The 14,974-nt window shown below is 45.9% G+C and overlaps 1 protein-coding gene across 5 annotated transcripts in view; it reads left to right on the top strand.

The window, feature by feature from the left end:
* CASR (calcium sensing receptor) overlaps positions 1-14,974 on the top strand; it is a 78,028-nt gene that overhangs the window by 22,035 nt on the left and 41,019 nt on the right. The gene's annotated exons all lie outside the window — the stretch shown is intronic.

Here is a 14,974-nt window from a genome sequence, read left to right as displayed (position 1 = left end):
GGAAACACAGGAGGAAATGGGAGATTTGGGACAGAACAATGAAGAGAATTCCTGAGAAAGTATGAAGGAGACCACAAATAAGCAAATAAATCAAGTGGGGCTCTTTATTCAGTTTGCACCCAACAAAGGACATAGAAGGGAAGAATGACAGTGAGAACTGCATAGCTTTTGGGAGGGGCAGTGACAAGATGGCCATTTAAGCAACAATTCCTTGCTAAGATCTGTTCTATAAAGAGATGGGCCTCTGCCAAGTAAGATACTAAATGCTGGATAAATCAGAAACCCACGCCCCAGGAAGTAACAGACTTAATGCAAGTTTCCTATTAAACACATAAACTGGATTTAGTCTTAAAGTAGATATGAAAAGGGAAGGTACTGCAAACAGACAAGCCTTAAAGTCATGTTCATCACCTCAGGAACTGAAGTCCCTGCCATAGATGCTTTTACTTGGGTTCAGGGACAATGAGGTGGCAGGAGTGGGACAGGGAGAGTTGGAGGAAGTTGGATTCATTGCCCTACTGGAGGGAAAGCAGTGCCAGAGATGCCAGGGAGAGCCAAAGACTAACCCTGGGGATCCCTGGGTGGCGCAGCGGTTTGGCGCCTGCCTTTGGCCCAGGGCACGATCCTGGAGACCCGGGATCAAATCCCACGTCGGGCTCCTGGTGCATGGAGCCTGCTTCTCCCTCTGCCTATGTCTCTGCCTCTCTCTCTCTCTCTCTCACTGTGTGCCTATCATAAGTAAATAAACATTTAAAACAAAACAAAACAAAAAAAAACAAAGACTAACCCTGCACATAGGACTGGAATCATACCAGGCTTTTGACCCTGGATTTTTACTCTACAGTATAAATAAGCAAGTGATAAAAGACAGGAAGGGCATAAGTTCTCCATTCCCCTTCTATACCGGCTGCCAGCCAACTTCCTGTCAAGGGTTAGCTGGCTCTCTGGGCCATCATGTCTTAAAGCTGTCTCTGACTTTGATGATTAGTGTACAACACCTCATAGCTGGAAGGAACCACAGAGGTGGTCCTCACTTGCTGGTCAGGAGTGACTAACCAAAAGTCAACCTCGGTAATTGCATTCATTTACTTTATTTTACATATTTGTCTTTAGGATTGTTTGATTCGGTTTATTTACATGTGAAAACATATAAATCAGTATCTCCATATTTGCCCTATAAAATCTGAAAAGCTTGCCTTGGATATATGTAGTATGTTGCCTCTAGGTAAACTCAAGTAGTTTCATATGTATAAGTGCATAGAAACCATTGAGAATTATATCCCTGTGAGGGATTTTGCTCCCAAATTAGCTACAAACAATTTTTAAGCAAGTTGCTTCAATGTTCTGGGATGCACTCCTCTTGTGAGGCTAGAAGTAAAAGACTTTAAGTTCCAAGAAGGAAAGGTGTGGTATAAATTCAAGATAATTCTTAAAAGTGTAGATTCTTCTAGTGGGACATGAAGATCCTCTGTCCACACTCACCCACAGTCAGATGTCCCCTCTGCTTCCCTCATCCTTGTTCCTCCAGCCTCTTCCTGAACACTTTTATACCCTCACTTGGGGAGGCGTATATTTCCATTGTTTTCTCATGCTATTGAAAACCTACTAGGTTTGTACCTCATTACACAGTTTTGATACTTAGAAAATTCTTTCTTACATCACCCAAAAATCTGTCTCCCTGGAATTTCTGCCTGCCTGTCTGTTCTTGGTACCCACCAAGAAAAAGAAACCTAAGACCTCTTTCAGCATCCTAAAGACTCTAATCATGTCCTAAGAGTTCTTTTCTCCCAACAAACTATCAGGGTTAGTTCCACAATTGTTTCTTCCTCAGGGCTTCATTTTCTTCCTTCCTTCCTTCCTTCCTTCCTTCCTTCCTTCCTTCCTTCCTTCTCTCTCTCTCTCTCTCTCTCTCTCTCTCTCTCTCTTTCTTTCTTTCTTTTTTAAAGATTTTATTTGTTAAGTTTATTTGAGAGAAAGAGAGCACGATGTAGGGGCAGGAGGAGCAGAGGAAGAGAGACAAGCAGACTCCCTGCTGAGTACAGAACCCTACAACATGGGGTTCCATCTCATGACCCTGAGATCATGACCTGAGCCAAAACCAGGAGTCAGATGCTTAACCAGCTGAGCCAACCAGATGCCCCATGACTTCATTTTCAAGCTTTCATTGTCCTGTTTACCTTCTCTGGACTTAAGCTAGCTTGTCTGGATCCCCTTCTCTAAGATTGAAATATACATACCTGGACACCGTGTGACATGGGAAGTCTAGGCCAAGGCTGAGTACGATGGGGTTCTTTGTCCTCCTGGTCCTTGTTAACAACCCACTGCTTTAGTGGTCACCTGACCCTGTGACTCATATATTGCCTATAGGCATTATAGACCCCTTCCATCTTTTTTCTTACTATTTGAGTGTAGTTACTAAGCCAATATCAAAAACACCTATCTAAATTACTCAACACTCATTTTTTTTATCTGCCAGTTCGACAACCATAGCAAAGAGAGGTCAAAGATAATTTAAGATGACTTGCACAGCTGGTCCCTGCCTATTTCGGCTGTGGTTTCTAAGAGACGCAAGCCCTCCACTTGAAGATATCTTTCTCATTTATTCCATGCGCTCGTTCTCTTGCCCAAATTCTGCCCGTTGCCCTGGGCCTATGTCAAGGAACTGTCTACCCTCACTTGGCTCCTCAACACTTGACTGTGTGTTATCCCCTCTTCTAGAAAACTCCAAGGTGACTTTTGAAATTACTTGCATTTTTGTTGTTGTTATATACTATTTCCTTATCCCTTTGTCCCTCTGATCTTTCATTTGCCAGATCCTTTCATTTACTCTTTTAGGTTTGTTGATTCTACTTTATGACTCTGCTCTCATTTTTTTCTACCTACAGCATCCACTTGAAGAGCCTTTATAGAGTCTTTAAAAAGAAAGAGAGAGAGCTTTTAATGGAGAATATCCATTTTTCTCATTAAAGTCTTTGATTTGTGCTGGCTTCTAAAAAAAGCTGTCTTCAGAACCTCTCTAAAAATATGCTACAATAGCTTTATAATATCTTAAAAGGGGATATAGACAAGCAGTTTTAGAGATGGAAGAGAATCAAGTTCTCCAACTGTATGATTCAGACAAGAGGATGCAGACGCAACTTTACTTTCTCTTAGATCAGAATGTTTAAAAACCCCAGAGAGATAGTGGACTAGGCGGGAGGGGTGAGATTGGGCTGGGAACCTCAGGATCATTGAATGACACATGCTGAACACATCTGAGTCCCAACTCTGGCCCAACAGAGAAAGATGTACTACTATTCAGGTACATTCAGTTGTCATTCATTCAGTACTTGGATTATACAGGAACACTTTACAGTCTAGACTCTAATGGTGAGAATTTAGCCAAATAAAATCTCTCCTGGCTGCTAAGGAGTCCTTGGAATGAAAGCATCAAAGAAAAGACTATGTCCCCTAACTGGGCACACGGCAACAGGGCAGTAAGGCCAATTCCTTGTTTGAAAGCACCTATAATGCAGTATTTTTTCAATGACTGGTCTAGGGGTCACACAAAAGCCCATGATAAATGACTTGCTTTTCTTCAGAGTCATTTATTAACCTCAGGAGTGTGGAATGCATCACCAAGAAACTAATCTTTGCCGCTGAAAGGACATAAACCAGAGTTTTCTGGACCACTAAGGGGGAGGGTAGAAGGAAAGGAGGAAGTAAGTTTATCCTTGCCTTTGCAAGTCTCACAAATATGGCTGCCTCACCATTCTGAATAACAGGCGGACAGAGAGTCTTTGCCCACACATATGAGAAAGTTGAACCATTCTATGATTGTAGCCCCCTGCATCCAGGAGTGAACCAAAGACACAATTGGACAGTTGGGCTGTGAATGAAGCATAAAATGACTTACTAATATATTTTAAATCAACACACTGGTATGTGCACAGCTAAATGTGCACAGCTCGTTTAAGTAAAGCTCTTTGAAGGGCTTTCCACTTATCGAATGATGCTTCTGTTGCTCAAAAGATTTTTGGGGAGATGGATGCCAGAAAACACACATGCACACAAATGACAATCATCTATCTACAAGTCGGAATTAGCTGTTAATATTGTGCCATATTTCCTTCCAACATTTTTATTTAAGAACTCTGTTTCTGGTGTCTCTCATTAAAGCAAAACATGGCTTATTATAGAGATTTCAAGTAACGCAGAAAAGGACAAAAATTAAAAGGCTTTTTAAACACCTAAAAGTCCATCATTAATATTTGGTGATATTACTCCAGGAAGTTCTTCCTATATCCCATTCTTTTGAATATCATCAGTTTTGACAAAGTTTCCATCTTTGAGGAAGGATTTGATCTTTGGAAATAGGTCAAAGTTACCAGGAGCCAGCTAAGTCTGGTGAACAAGGTAATGATTAAGCTGAGTGACAAGATTTTGGTGCCAAGTCAGGTGTAATTGGTTTTCTTGGACAGCTCAGAAACTGACTCTAGGAGAGGCACCCATGTCAGAAGTGCTCTGAACTCCAACAAGAGCTACCCTCCGAGGGGCTGTCTCTGAAGGACGTGTACATGGGGTGGCAGAAACTTTGGGAAATGTAACGTCTGGAACTGCGCCAGGGCTGTATCCCTTGAGCACTGTGGGCCTCAGTCAGGTCCTTACCCTTGAGGAGCCTCTCTGTTTGCTCATCTTTAATGGGATGTTCGTAATGTCCACTTTCCATGAGCAGTTTTGAGAATCTAATTCGGTCATGGACATGAAAGCACTTTTGTAAACCATCAAGCCCTACACAAATGTAAGGCACTATTATTTAAGTATATTTGTCAAATTAATCTTGTTTCTTGATGGGCACACCTCCTACAGACACAGCCTCCATGGGCGGCCACATAATCAAAGCATAAGTGCATAGAACTGTTCTCTCCCCTTTTAGTTTCCCTGGGCTGCAGGTTTATCCCTTCAAGGCTGCCTTGCCCTTGACCTCATGATCATTTTATTTGATTTTTCTAACTCCTGAGCATGGGCAAGGGAAATCAGAAAAGAACTGGTGGGACATTGTTTGAATCACCACCTCTGGCATTTCTAGTTTTCAGTAGCCTGGGGGCAAGGGGGTGGTAAATGATCTCAATCGGGGGTGTCTGTTTTGGAATTTTTAAAGGATCTGGTCAATTTATCTTTTACCTGTGTTTTTGACATTATCTTTCACAGAACAGGGGAATCTGAGAACAGTTAGGAGTTGCCATGATGCATTAAAAAGGGCAAGAAAGATTATAGTTATTTTATCTACAAAAAAGGGAATAATAACTGTACCATCCTAATAGGTGGTTGGGGGGACTAAATTCTTGGCACTATTTATGTAGCCAGTAGAGTCTGGCACATAAAAAGTCCTCAGTAAATGTTAGCTAGTATTCTTGGTGCTATTATTAACACAAAGATTGAAATTCATACACTCTAGAAGTTATAAAGATGTCAGTGTACATGCTATTGGCGACCTATGGCACATGAAAGAGGACCTCATCAATAATGAGCTAGTGTTACTCATATATAGATTTAATTTCACCATTTTGAATTGGTTTTTTAATTTATCTTTTATCCATTCAACATGTGTTTATTGAGTATTTACTATATATAAGGTGCAATGATGGGAAAGTATAATTCTATGAGGTCAGGTAGCTGAGTGGACCCCATCTTGTGTGGATGAAGGGGGAGTGGACAAGAAGGATTCAGGGAGTGTTCTTCAGTAAATGACATGTGAGCTTAGATCAAAATAATGAACAGGACTAATGTAGCAAAGAACGGGGAGGAACAGATTCCCAGTGAAGGAACAGATGCAAAGGCATTACGGCTGGAAGGAACAGGGCATGGTCACATCTCCAGTAGTGAGAATAATAGGTTGTACAGCAGAAAATGAGGTTGGGGACTAGAAAGGGCTAAACCGAGCAGGGTCTTGCAGATCACTCTAAGGATTGTGCTATTGACCTTCACAGCAAAGGAAGCCACTGAAGTAATTCAGGCAAGAACATGAAATGACTAGATTTCTGTATATAAAGGTCATTCCCACTGCAAGGAGAAGAATGGATTGGAGGGGACCCCAGCTGAAGCAGGGATGCAATGGGAGAAGCCATCACAGCAGGTCACATGAGGATTAATTGTAGGCTTGACCTACGGTGGTAGTGGTGGAGCTGGGAAAGAAGTGAAAATACTTAAGAGTTATTTAAGTGGCAAAGTCTATAGGATCTCATGATGAACTGGTTATAGAAGGTAGGAAAGGAAGGAGTATGAATAATCTACTTGTTCATTCATCATAAATATTTATTGGGCTCCTACCAAATTTCAGACACTGCTAAGTACTGAGGATGCAGTTGTGGACAAGATGGACAGGTCCTCGCCTCGAAGGGTTTACAATCTAGATTTGGTGCTAGAGAGTTGATAACAAGCAAACAGATAAACAATTACCTTTGCGTTTGCAAATTACAACTACATGTTGCAGAGTGTGTGATTACAGATATGAGCACTATGATGAAAAAACACACAGGGATATCAGACAGCTGGGGTGAGGGCAACTTTTGATAGGGTAGTCAGGAAAGACCTTCCAATGGAAGTGACATTTAAGGTCAGGCCTGAAGGATGAGGAGACAGCCAGGAGGAAAGCATTCCAGGTAGAGGGAACAGTGAGGCCAACAAGCTTAGTGTGTTCCAGGAACAGGCAAGAGACTAGGGTGATTAAAAATAATGAACAAGGGACGCCTGGGTGGCTCAGCAGTTGAGCGTCTGCCTTTGGCTCAGGGCGTGATCCCGGGATCTGGGATCAAGTCCCGCATCTGGCTCCCTGCATGGAGCCTGCTTCTCCCTCTGCCTCTCATGAATAAATAAATAAAATCTTTTAAAAAATAATAATAAAGGGGAGTCATACAAAATGGGGCTACAGAAGCAGATCATTGTCAGTTTTTTTTTTAAGATTGTATTTATTTATTCATGAGAGACACAGAGAGAGAGGCAGAGACACAGGCAGAGGGAGAAGCAGGCTCCATGCAGGGAGCCCGATGCAGGACTCGGTCTCAGGACCCCAGGATCACGCCCTAGATCTGCAACCGCTGAGCCGCCCAGGCGTCCCCATTGTCAGTGTTTAAAAGATTAACTGCTACGTGAAAAATGGGGAAAATTGGATTATTTTAGGCAAGAGGAAAAGCAGAGAGATCAGATGGGAGCCCGTCATTCAGGTGATAAAAAATGATGGCTTGGACTAGGGGTGTGAACTAAGAAGTAGACAGATATGAGGCGGACAGATGCATTTTGTAGATAAACCCAACTAGATTCACTTAAGATCCAAATGGCCCCTAAAGCAGCGGTGGCTTGATTCAGCTGCAGAGGTTGTCAGGATGGTGTAACCTACTTACAGAAACAGGATCTACAGTTCATCTCCTGGGTCCGGGCAAGGGTGGGGCTGCATTTGTTCAAGCTCCAGAAGAGCAGGCTGTTGGCACCAGGGAGACCCAGGCTGGATCAGGGATCAGAGACCAAAGCTGGCACCACAGTAACCCGGCTCAGGGTTCACCAAGGCTAAGATCACCAAAGTCACCACAGCCCAAAGGGAAGGGGGAGTCTGTTGAGCTAGGTCTCATGCCTTCCCGGAGCCAGAAGTGAAAATTGGTTCAACACCTGGGTCAGGGCGGGACCACCCATGAAGGTTGGAGTGGCAAAGCCACCCGTTTAAGATTAGAGGGATGAAGAGGTACCATCTATGACACCAGGTCGATGAGACATTAGTGGATGATTCAGACATGTGAGCTCTGTTGTAGATTATCAAGCACTATGGTCTCGATGTTGTTTAGCTTCTTGTGATTTTGACGAGAGGACTTCCTGCCTCATGGACGTAGTTTGACCTAGAGTGTGTATAAGTCAGTCTTTTGGGAGCCTCACTAGGAACATATTTGCCTTCCCGATCCCATTCTCTGTTTCGCTGCCATCTCAGCAACATTGTGCACATAAGGCAAGATACTCAGAATTCTGTGGCAAGTTTCAGCTCGGTGCTTCCGTAACTGCTATGTCTGCACGTACCTATGTATAGACACACGTCGTATCAACTACGGTGAGTATGTGTGGTGGCCAGGGCATGGGTAATGGGCATGGGTAATGGCTACGTCGAGGTGCATTAACCTGCAGGGCAACAAGCATCTCCATGCTTGCTATGAAGTTAAAGAATAAGCAAAACTAATCTAGAGCGATGGAAGTCAAATAGAACTTGGGGGTGTAATGGGAGAAGGCATGAGGGAGTCTTCTGGTGTGTTGGAAGTGTTCTATGTCTTGATCCGGATGGTGTTTATATGGATGTTGTACCTTTGTAGAAACTCATCAAGCTGTAGCTTTACGACTTGTGAACTTTATTATATGTAAGTGATGCCTTAATAAAAACATTTTTATTAAAGAGAGAAATAGAAGAGATACATGGACCCAAGGCAGACAAGACAATAGAAGGGTGGCCCCTTCTGGTATCAAGCACAGGGAGCAGCAGTGTGTCTCTTCCCAGTGCTTGTTTGCATCGGACCAGTCCTTCCCGCCCTGCTTCCAGTCTCAATCCCCAGCCAATGCTAACGCTACCCAGCAACATGTAGAAAGGTTGGCAATTCATGACAAGAAGCCAGGTCCAGTGAAGTGTCACATAGTACTGATTATTTCCAACCACTGGGAATTCAGTGTGACACAGACTGAAAATTTCTAGAGAAATACAGAGTGGCATCCCTGTTAGTCATTCATTGGTATCCCTAATGAACATGGTTAAATACAAATAAATAGATTCTAAAACACCAAGGATTTACAGCACTATGAGCTTGAGATCAGAAGAGAAAAAATAAGAATAAGAAAATTACCAGAATGAAATTATATTTGTCTTGCTTTTCAACTTTACTGTGTCCTTTTCTTGGAGATTCTGCAATGCACATTGGACTTTTATTTTTTTTTATTTTTTTTATAAATTTATTTTTTATTGGTGTTCATTTTGCCAACATATAGAATAACACCCAGTGCTCATCCCATCAAGTGCCCACATCAGCACATTGGACTTTTAAAGGCACTGATAAGTCCTATAGTCAACAGACATGTTTACTTTTTTTTTTGACATGTTTACTTTTATCTCATACAGTGTTTCCTTATATATTTGATCAAGAACACTTTCAGAAATTGTACTGTAAGGCTAGCATTTATTTTTTTTCACTTCATTTTCTTCTTTTAAGAATTATTAAGGCTCACTTCCAACTGCCATCTTGGGGCTAAAGTCTCTCGTATTCCAGCCCCAGCCTCTCCCTACCCCAGTTTTAGGGCATTTCTACCCATAGCAAATTTTCACCTAGAGGGTCCACATGGAGAAGAATTGGGATCTAACAGGGGTTCAGAGGGAACTCTGAATACATTAACCTTTCATTCAATAAATACGAAGAACGAACCCAGGGGGCATGGAAGAGGCTCTATTTCTGCAGTTTTTATTAAGCCACCTTGAGAACTGAACCCTGAACTCAATGAATCTTAATGAACAACCTGGCAAATATAAAACACCTTTGACTCACCTCTGTCTTCTTTGTCATTTAACTCCCACCACCTCCCACTTCCTCTTAGAACCACGAGGCTAACACATTTTCCACACAAACACCTGAATCCACAGCTATTCGACCCCCCCGCCCCTTCCTGCCACAGGCACATGAACCGAGAGTCCTACCAGAAAGGGAGAACTGGGCTGGCCTCTTCCTTCCAGGACCTAGGTGGGGTTGGGCTTTCTCTGAGATGGCCTCTAAAGACAGCATCACTATTCCAGAACAGATTCTACAGAGTGAGGTAATGGAGACCCTTGGAAGGACCCATGCCCCGCTGGGGGGAAAGACAATTCACGTTGTCTTGAGCCTTGATTTTCCCATCTGCTAAGTAATTCCAAATCCCCCACCAGCTCTAGTAGCCCACGTGCCCAGGGTGTGTGTGTAGAGTGCCTGGCAGCTTGCCCACACCGCTTGCCCAGGAGACTCAGGAAGCCGAGAGGACGTCTGCTGAGCACATTACTGTATCATTTCTTAAATAAACAAAAATGAAAACTGTTCTTCTATCAGCATCTACATGACTCTCCGGCCAGGGCAGTGTGGCTGCCTCAAAGGACCACATCCCCCCTGAACTGTACGCTCCTATGAGGGACCCCAGCAGTCTGAGGAAGGCGTGGACTAGACTGGTCCAGTGGAAGAACACTGGATCAGGAATCTGAAATCTGTTTCCAGCTGAGGCTTGGCCAGTTCCCAGCTGTGATTGTGGGCAAATCACTTAACCCCCTTCCGTCCAGACGCTCTTGTTGCTGTGGTTGGTCGCTGTTTGTGCATTTGTTTTCAGCATTATGGGCCTAACACTAGGAATCCCTTCTCTGTCTAGCTCACGAAGATGTTAATAATGCTCCATCTTTCCTTTCTAGGTCTACTCATATTTTTTAAACCAGCTGGTTTCACCGGACATGCTGTTCTGTAAATTTGTTTTTTAATTTACTTAACAGCATCTGATGTGTACTGTCCTATGTCTTTAGGTGGTTTTGCTGCCTGGTTTTAAGGACTGCACAGTCTTCTGAGATTGTACCATCTTGGCCTGCCAGTCCCCACTTGTTAGATTTGGAGTTCCATTTTTGCTGTTAGAAATAAACAGTGTTGCCAGGTGCAGAGAAAAGGAAAGAACCTGGGCTTTTCAGATCGAGATCGTACCTCCTGTGTGCTACTGCCGCAGCCTCATCTGTCTCTGGCTGGAATTGAGACCCTGAACACAGGAAGGACTGAAGGACTGGGCACTTAGAAGAGAGGAAGAGGCTCAGGACAGCAGGGCAGGAGCTGTATGTGTCTGTTCCTTGGGAATCGATGGACCAGACACTTCTATGTCTGTTAGAACAACAACCTGTGAGATACAGGCTGTCCCCTCTATACTTGCCGTAGCCAGGGTGAACTGGATCTGCACCCATGGCCACCCTGTTGAGAGGGGATACTAAGAGGGGATCAGAACTCCCACTGTGTCACCTGCTCCTGTGCCTTCACCCACTCTACCCCCCAGCAGGTATCCTCCCTTCCCTCCCCCATCTACACGTTCCATCCCCCAATGCCTTCCTCCTCTTGGGTACATCCCTCAGATACCCACTGACTTATCTTACCCCGGAATTCTCAATCACATATTTAGCATTTTATTATAAATGATCTCTCAGATTCCTTGGGTTACCACAGTTGATTTATACAGCCTTGCCTACGTGCAATAAAATACCTACAAGATTGAAAAACTCACCTTTTTCTGAAAGTATTGTTAGAATTTAATAACCCCACGATGCTGTGAAGGTAATCTATGACAAATGTTTATTGTATAAATTTACATTTAAAATACACGCTTTAAGTCTGCTAAACATTTTTTGCCAGCTTCTATATTTCTGTCTCCCAGCTCCACCCCACCCTCAAAATCAGGACACATACTAGAAGCAAAATGTCCTACTTTCCTCCTGGAGTGTGCTTATGGGGTTTATTTGCATTTCTGTTAAGGTGAGTGTATATTTAATAACAACTGTAGGGCGCCTGGGTGGCTCAGTGGTTGAACATCTGCCTTTAGCTCAGGTCGTGATCTCGGGGTCCTGGGTTCGAGTCCCACATCGGGGCCCCCCCAGGGTGGGGGGGGAGCCTGCTCCTCCCTCTGCCTATGTCTCTGCCTTTCTATGTCTCTCATGAATCAATAAATAAAATCTTTTTAAAAAAAACTGTGGCAGCGGACAGGGCTCACAGGTGCCTCCACTAAGCAGTTGATAACTAAAATGAGGGAGTGAAAAAAATAAAAATAAAAGGGAGTGAGCTAAAAGACCTCAGCTATCCTTCACAAATTCAGAATTCTGTATCATTCGGACATGATATTGTAATGTTCCAGTGCGATGGCTCTTCCCTTCACTTTCTTTTGTAAAAGGTTTGCACACTGAAAATGAAAAATGAGGAGCCTTCTTTCCATTCCTTACGCGGATGAGCTCTACGAAGTGAGAGGACGCACATTCGCCTTCTACCGGGGGGAGCGCTGCTGGAGTCTGGCCCTGTGCCCTGGGCAAGCGGCTTCCCCTCCCCGTGCCTCAGTTTCCCCGTTTGTAAATGGGAAATTTGGCCTAAACTTGGAGATGCTCGCCTGGGTTTTACTGGACTCCGAGGATGTGCTCATGTCGCGCAGAGTGGGTCCCTGGTCCCAAGTTACCGGTCACTCGTGCGGGGGCCTACGGCCCTGGCGCCCCGGGCGGCCGATCGCACGGGTCGGGCCCCTCCCGCCGCGGGGCCTCTCGCCAGCCCCACGCCCCGCGGGTCACGACGGGCGCTCCCGGCTGCTGACGCCGCGGCCGCGCTGGCTGCAAATCGATCCGCGATCTTTCTGCTCCAGCACCGCCGGCCCCGGGCCGATGCGGGCGCAACGACGGCGGAGCTGCGCGGAGCGACCCGCGGGGCTGCTGACGGCGGAGAAAGCGGCCGCGGGCCGCGCCCCGGGCCTCTCCGTAGCCCCCCCGCGCCCCCGGGCGGTCGCTGAGCCCGGGGCTGGGGACCAGGTCGAGGCCCCGCCCACCGCCGAGGCCCCGCCCCGCCGAGGCTCCGCCCACCGCCGAGGCCACGCCCACCACCGAGGCCCCGCCCTACAGGACTGCCCACCCGGGCCGCCGAGCCTCCAGCCTCCTGCAGAGGAGAGGTCGAGCCTTCCCGCCGGCGGCTGCTCTCCAGGGGGCGTGACCAGAACCGGGGTCTCCCGACCCCTCCAGCCCTCGGTCTCCACCGGGGTTTTGCAGCCTGAGGCCTTCCTCCTGGTTCCTTCACACACGTGCTCCCGCCTTGTTGCGTTGACCTATGAGACCGACGCACGAAGATCAGAGACCCGCACCGCGGAAACCTGAAACCCGCCTGTCCCCGCGGAATCTGCAGCCGACCGTCCTTGCCTGCTCCGCTTGCCATCAGCTCCGACTTCAGGCAGCTTGCTCAGTGTCATCCTCTGGCCTGGGTCACCCTGGGAGACACCAGGAAACGTGCTGATCGGGCTCCCACTGTAGGAGTGTCACGCAGCCGGCATCCGCCCCGTGGACAGGATGCTAACTGCATCTCTGATCCAGCTGTTGGTGGCTGGCCTGGCTTGCCGCCCCAGTCCTGGCTCCTCATCGGGCACTTGCCCTTTGAGGGCAGCCGGGCCGTGGTGCAGCTACACAGGTGTATTCTGGGACCAGAGAGAAGCAGCAGAGTGAGCTTCTGCGCAATCCAAGGAAGAGGGGAGACGTGAAGGGCATTGCTATCGTCAGGTTAAGAACTGACATTTAGCGTATCCTGTGTGCCGGGCTCTACGGTAAATTCTTACAAGGTTATTTGAACGTGATCCTTACAGCGACCCCACCATCATTATCCCTGTTATAGAGGAGGAAACAAAAGCTCAGAAAGGATACAACTTGCCCCGTGTCACCAACTAGTAATTGTCAAAGCAGAGATTTGCGCCTGTCACGTTCAGTCAGAGCCTGTGCCTTCAACTGCTGATGCCCTGCTGTCTCTCACGCTGGAATGAACATTTTGATGTGAAGGGAAAGGATAGTAGATGAGGAATGAGGACATTTGGCTTCCATCCTTGCTCTGCCTCTCCACAGAGGTAACAGAAGTACCTCTCACAGAGGGAAAAACCTCAAATCACACAACCTCGTTTTGTGATTACACGAAATACCTGAAACACACAGAATTATGTACAGGTGTGCATTTTTCTGGGCCCAGCAGCCACAGTTTTCATCAACACTTCAGAGAAAGCCATATACCTAAGCTGTCCGAACTATCTCACCTTTATAGCCTTTTTCATGGCAAACAGCCTACTCTACACGGTCTTCCAACATTTTAAATAATGATGCAATAGCAGCTTCAGAGTCTGGTTCAGGGACGTGAAGGGCTCCTGGCTGCATGCTGGCCTTTCCAGCACACCCGCATGTCCAGATAGTGATCACAGGAAGGACGACATGGGATGGGATCATCAAATTCATCCTCCACCTACTTGCAACACCTCAGCATTTTTGCTTTAGCCTGTTGTATTCTTTACTTGCAACCAGACTCTAAGTTTATATAGAGGCACCAGGAAAAGATTTTTAGAATCCTTTTTTTTTTTCAATTGTACTATAAAAAGAATTCTAGTGGTTAGAATGTCCTCCAGGCTTGGGGTAAAGTGTCCATTCATTATTGAGCATCTGCTATGTCCAGAGCATATGGCAATGAAAGATCAGATCCCTGACTGCCTGGAGATTCGGAGGGACTCCAGGGAAATGCTAGGAAGGGGCAAAGAGCAGTAGGGAAGAGTGAGGCCTGGAGAGTCACGAGGGGCTTCCTTGAGAGGATTTGAGCCAACCTGAAGGATGAATAGGAATGAATTAAGCAAAATGTGCAGGTCAGAGGGCTGGAAGAGCATTCTAAGTAGAGGAAACAGCTTGTGGGGAGGGCCTGAAACAACAAAGAACCTGGCCCATTGGAGGAAATGAAGGGCCTGGCAGACTGGAGCCCAGGAGGAGGGAGAGTGGTATAGGCCCTCCCTACACCTACAATGAGGCTGCTGACGGAGGTGGGGCTCCTGGAGTCCAGAAACAAGGGTCCCAGAACTAGCTACGCGATGCTGTGTGTGTGACACAGTAATACCTGGCTGTGTGATGTTGGCAAGGCAGCAATATCGCTGGCCTTCCGTCGCCTTAACTTAAACATGCAAGGTTTGAACTAGATGGTTTCTATAGTCCTTTCTGGCTCCACTATCCTGTGATTTTTGACTCTAAGGAAAGTGAAAAAAGAGTGTGTCAGTGGGAATAACTGGTCAGTGAGAAAGAGAAAAATAGCTCCTAATACCCGGGAGCTGGGTGGTACTATCAGTGGGGCCTCAATATTTTCCTGTTGAACACATGCAATTTCATAGAATATCACCATCCCACAAGGACAGAAATAAGAGCACTCCACAATCATGCCTAAGCACAGATTTA

This window comes from Nyctereutes procyonoides, unplaced genomic scaffold (genome assembly GCF_905146905.1).
Source record: "Nyctereutes procyonoides isolate TBG_1078 unplaced genomic scaffold, NYPRO_anot_genome, whole genome shotgun sequence".
Taxonomy (NCBI): Eukaryota; Metazoa; Chordata; class Mammalia; order Carnivora; family Canidae; genus Nyctereutes; species Nyctereutes procyonoides.
The sequence above is the reverse complement of the archived record's forward strand: the minus strand, read 5'-3'. Positions and strand labels throughout refer to the sequence as shown.